The sequence below is a fragment of the Gossypium arboreum genome, chromosome 10 (genome assembly GCF_025698485.1).
Source record: "Gossypium arboreum isolate Shixiya-1 chromosome 10, ASM2569848v2, whole genome shotgun sequence".
Classification (NCBI taxonomy): Eukaryota; Viridiplantae; Streptophyta; class Magnoliopsida; order Malvales; family Malvaceae; genus Gossypium; species Gossypium arboreum.
This window is the reverse complement of record NC_069079.1, coordinates 116,757,827-116,763,808: the sequence shown is the minus strand read 5'-3', so window position 1 is coordinate 116,763,808 and position 5,982 is coordinate 116,757,827. Positions and strand designations below refer to the sequence as shown.

General features: G+C 39.0%; 1 non-coding gene across 1 annotated transcript; it reads right to left on the bottom strand.

The window, feature by feature from the left end:
• Nucleotides 1-1,264: 1,264 nt before the first annotated feature.
• On the bottom strand, nucleotides 1,265-1,370 carry LOC128283059 (small nucleolar RNA R71). Its single transcript, XR_008273400.1, has one exon. It is a non-coding gene; the product is annotated as a small nucleolar RNA R71 (small nucleolar RNA).
• Between the last annotated feature and the right edge of the window lie 4,612 nt (nucleotides 1,371-5,982).

Sequence of the window (5,982 nt, the reverse complement as noted above, 5' to 3'; positions counted from 1 at the left end):
ATGTGCTTATTCAATGGAACAAAAGTCCCTGTTTAAGAGTAGACCATTCATAATTAAGCGGAGTTGCATGCAATCCTAGAGATAGGACGACATAAATCTACCGGATTAGAGTTAAATCTAATAAGGGAATCTAAAAAGAGATTTCGATTAATCAACCTAGAGTCAGTTGTTTTTAGTCTCGAAAGGAATATTAACATAAATCAGATATTTCTACGGAATAAGTCAAGTGAATAAATCGTCTAATTCAAAGGTAATAAGTGAAGTCTAGGTGAATTCTTTCTTGCGTATTGTCTTCTCAATCGGTTTTTCAAAAGTATTTTCAACTTTGATCTCTATCGCTACTTTAGTTAGTTAGATAATTAGTCTTAGATAAAACATTCCCTAAATTTTTAGGCTAGATAATAAAAAGATAATAATTACTAGTATTTTTAGTCCTCGTGAATATGATATTTCCGGTCTCACCATAACTATACTACTGTTTGATAGGTGCGCTTGCTTTTAGTCAAATTTTTAGTTAGTTTAGCGACCATCAAGTTTTTGGCGCTGTTGCCGGGGACTAAGTTATTATGAACGCTAAATTTTTATTACTTTAGCCCCTTTTTTATTGCAATTTAATTTTATTTTTAATTTTGCTTAAATTACTAAAATTTTCTTTTGTTTACTTCTTGCAGGTTTTTATAGTTTATGACTAGAAGAAACCTGTCAGGACCTCTACTTTTTGATAGTGAGATCGAAAGCACAGCTCGTAGAAACCAAAGAGAAATAAGGCGAAGCCTATGATACATAGAGGAAGGGTAAGAGGACGATATTAAAACCACGACCGAGGAGATGGCTGATAATCAAAATAATTTGTTACCTCCTGTGGCTGTTGCAAACCCAATAGATCAGAATCCTGCTCCTCGTACTATGTATGATTATGCTAAACCTATATTAACAAGAACTGAATCGAGTATAGTTAGGCCTGCTGTTGCTGCAAATAATTTTGAACTGAAACCTAATACGATTCAAATGATACAACAGTTTATTCAATTTGATGGTTTGCAGGACGAGGATCCAAATACTCATAGTAAATTTTCTGGAATTCTGTGACACTTTTAAGATCAATGGCATTTCTGAAGATGTCATTCGCCTTCGGTTGTTTCCATTCTCATTAAGGAACAAAGCTAAACAGTGGTTGAACTCGTTACTACGAGGATCAATCACTACTTGGAACAAATGACTGAAAAATTTGTACTTAAATATTTTCCGCCGGCTAAAACGGCTAAATTACAGAATGATATCTCTTTTTTTGTGCTGATGGATTTAGAAACACTGTATGATGCATGGGAGAGATACAAAGATCTATTGAGAAGGTGCCCTCACCATGGATTACCCCTTTGGCTACAAGTTCAAACTTTCCATAACGGGTTAAATCCCTCGACTAGACAAATGATCGACACAGCTGCCGGTGGAACTATCAATAACAAAACACCTGAAGTGGCTTATGAGTTCATAGAAAAGATGTCACTGAATAATTATCAGTGGCAAGTCATGAGGACAAAGCTGACAAAAGCAGCCAGCGTTTTTAACATCAATTCGGTTGCTATGCTTTCCAATCAGGTAGAACTTTTGAATAGAAAAATTGATGGTTTACTTGGTTCTACGCAGGTACATACAATAATGCAGTGCGATGCAAGTGGAGGTGGATTAAACAATTCAGAATATCCACCCTATGGCCCCAACATAGAGAACGAGCAATTAAACTATATGGGTAATAATCCTCGATCTCAAAATAATCCTTATAGTAACACTCACAATGCAGGTTGGAGGAACCACCCAAATTTCTCATAGGGAGGCCAAGGAAATCAAAGACCATCACCCCCTCCAGGCTTCCAACAACAACCTTACCAGCCAGAGAAAAAGCCGAACCTTAAGGAGATGATGACAAAATTTACCTCAGTAGCGGTGACTCATTTTCAGAATACTAAAACTGCACTTAAAAATCAGCAAGCATCAATTCAAGGGCTCGAGAATCAAATAGGCCAGTTGGCAAAGATGATTTCCGAACGACCACAAGGTAGCTTGCCGAGTAATACTGAAACTAACCCAAGGAAACAGCTTAATGCAATTATTGTTTGAGATGAAGAAGGGTTAGTTGAACCTAAACTAAAACCGAGGCAAAAATTTGTGGCAAGTAAAGGTAAGAATGAGTTAGACCATAGTGAGCAAAAATTGGTAAGTAGAGAATATAAACCTTGTGTGTCATACCCTAGTGCGACAAGGAAAGACCACACGGATGAACAGTTTGGTAAATTCCTTAAATTATTAAAGAAACTACATATTAAGTTACCGTTTATTGAAGCTCTTTCGCAGATGCGAAACGCAGTCAAATTTTTAAAGGAGCTTTTAGCAAATAAACAAAAGTTGGATGATGCGTCACACGTGGAGTTGAATGCAGTTTGCTCAGCCATTCTATAGAATACGCTACCCAACAAGTTGAAGGATCCAGGGAGTTTTACGATTCCTTGCTTAATTGGTAGTTTAAACGTTAACAATACTTTAGCAGATTTAAGGGCAAGTATTAATGTCATGCCCTATAAAATGTTTAAACAACTCGGTCTTGGGAAACCCAAACAAACTAGGATGAGCATGCAATTAGCAGATAAAACAATTAGATTTCCTAGAGGTATTATTAAAGACTTGCTGGTCAAAATTGATAAATTTATATTCCCAGTTGACTTTGTTGTCTTAGACATGGATTAGGATAGTGACGTACCTTTAATTTTAGAAAGGCCGTTTTTAGCAACTGCTAGAACTTTCATTAACGTTGGCACAGTTGAATTGATACTTCGTGTAGGTGATGACACGATTAAGCTTCAAGCTCGTGATTCTGCAAAAATATCTAGTAATCGAGACGATTGTTTAAGTTCTATTAACTTGAATAATATTGCAACTCAAACTCCTTTGCAGGACTCCCCTAGGAAAAACATGATAGAGCCTCATTCTAATCTATGCAACAAAAATAGAGTGACTCATAAAGAACGAAGGCTTCAGATCGATGAACTAGACGAATGGCAAACGCATGTCAAGGAGAAACCAAAAGCACACGATGAATCAAAGCGAAACCTCGATAACTATAGGGATGAAACAATGCAATTTAAGGCTGGGGATAAAGTATTGTTAGATGAAAAGGACCCCTGAATCGCTACTTCAGAGCTTAATACAAACGGAGAGACTCCCTTCACGGTACTAAATGTTTTCCCATACGGTACAGTCCAGGTAAATCATTCTCAATTTGGCACTTTTAAGGTAAATATTACTCGACTTAAACTTTATGTGGATAATAGAATTGATAGTGAAAAAGAGGAGTCTCGACTCTGTGTGTTCGGACACACGGGCGTGTGGTATACCACACGGGCGTAGAAGAAGCTAAGAACCTAGAACACGGCCCTGCGACGTGACCGTGTGCACCATGCAGCCTGGACACACGAGCGTGTTCTCAGGTCGTGTGACGATTGGGAAATAAAAGCTAACAATAAACACAGGCTAGACGCGAGCCATACTGGCGTCTGACACAGTCATGTGGCCCAACATGGGCCTCACACGACCATGCCCCCTTTTTAAACCCCCAACCCTATCTCTTTCTTTTTCTTCTTCTCAAAATTTCCTTCCCCAAACCCTAGCCGCCGCAGCATCCCTCCCCCACCGTTTGGCCACCCCTAGCTCCCTCTTCTTCTTTTCTTTTCTTTTCTTCTTTCCCCATCTATTCCTTATATTTTCTTTTCCTTTTAAACTCCCTATTACACCCACAACCCCACCCCCATAGCGTACCACACGGCCTCACTCCCCACGTCTATGGCCTTCCCCGATCACCACCATCATCATGAACCAGCCCTCACACAGGCATGGCCTCCTTAGTCACACCAACACCGACCACCGTCTGCAGCACCACCGTGGTTCCCTCTTTTACCCTTACCTAGATTTTATTTCTTTATTTCCTTAGTTATTTGTTATTTGTTAGTCCATTTTAATCTATAGTTATTTGTTATTTGTTAGTCCATTTTAATCTTAGGAAATTTTTCTTTCTTTATTTATTTTTAGTAGTAGTCTTCATTAGTAGTTATCATCATATTTGTTCTTATTATTCTAATTATTATTTTTGTTTGTCTAACACTTTCATTTTTATTCTTTATTTTTTAGCCTACTTTCTTATTTTTATTTAGTATTTCTTTTCTCTTATAATTGCATCTGCTTGTTTAGTAAGATGTTTTTCATGATTTTCTTTTCCTTCTTTAATGCTATTTCTATTTCCCTATTATTCTAGTGTTTGCTTTAATTAGTGTTAGGATATATTTCTATTAATGCTCTTTATTTTTCCGTTGTGTTTTGATCAAATATTTGCTACGATCTGACTTCTGTTATTTTTAGGAACACAATGACAAACACACGAAGTAAAAAGACCGCAGTCCTTGCTTCGAAAAAGTGGAAAGATCCTGGTGCAACCTCCTCGAGCACCTTGACCAAAGCTCGTCACCCTCTACTTCTGTTCGCGTCAGGCCCACAGGACGATCTATTTCATCTTCTTCAAGTACAACCATTAGGAGTGGGACGATGTATTGATTGGGCCACTTTGGAGCAAGTCCAACTTGCTTACCTCGTTCGATTCCATCTCGATATAGCCCCATGGGAACGGTTCTTTTCAATTATTGAGCCTACCTATTTAGAGCTGACATTAGAGTTCTACACTACTTTCCATCTCCAGCATGTGATGAATACACATGACAAAGCTGGTACTATCATTTTTAGACTTGGTGGACTTGTAAGGCACATGAGTGTACCAGAGTTTGGAGCTGCTTTGGGCCTTTACACGGAGGAGTTCATGGCTTTCGAGAATTTTTTATAGCTTCATCGTCATATACATATTCACCCTCTTACTGTTGGACCAACCTTACAGCAAGTACGGTTCCTTATGACGCAAGTTGCTCAAAGGCGACTTCTCTCCCTCCAGCACTACGCTACATTCATGTCATCTTGGCTTACACTTTGACTGGGAGGAGAGAGAGCACCAGAGTAGTTAGCACCACCGACGCGTACTTCCTATGGAGCATGACGACTGGCCATGTATTTGACTTAGCATATTTCATTACCCTCATCTTTCACCACCAGACGGATCGCCATAGGAGGGGTCCCATTTGCCTTAGCCCTTACGTGACTCGCCTCAGTCGACATTTTGGCCTCTTCGACACTCTAGAGATGTCATCGACACTCACACTAGTCGACCAGATGTCTCCTCAAGGAATTTCTAGCAAGATCCACATGAGGATGATAGAGCGACACCGTGGAATCGACCCCCCTCAGTACAGACTCGTCTACTCTGATGACCAAGATGAGCTAGAGGACGTTATTGATGATGTCCCTCCCCCTCACGAGGACCCACCCCCACCACCACCACCGCATCACTGACTTCCTACTACCACTTTGACAGATTTATCCGAGTGATTCACTCATTTTGAGCAGCAGTGCTTTGAGCTGTTCGACAACATCGATGCCACCCTTCGACACATTTGCCACCACCTCCACATCTCTCCTTCGGCTTCGTCGACCCACGAGCATCTGATGATGAGGACCTTTGAGTCCCTTTATTTTACTATTATTCTTATTTATTTTTTTATTTATTTGTTTTATTTTTTCTTTTATTTATTTTTGAAGAACTTATGTTTTATATTTTCAACTATATTTATCTTTATCGAGTGATCCCTTAACTCTCTTCCATAGTGCTGTTTATTTTCTTATTAGTACCTCAGAATCATGCCTTTTATTCAGTTTTCTCTACAATTCTTTCTTGCGCTCTTCCAAAGATTCCATCCAAAATTTCAAGGTAGTTTCGCTTCTCTCCCTCTCTTCTAATATTATGCGTATATTGTTATTAACTATCTTTGTACATTGAGGACAACGTACATCTTAAGTGTGGGGAGGTTATTTATGTGACTATCAGAAAATCCC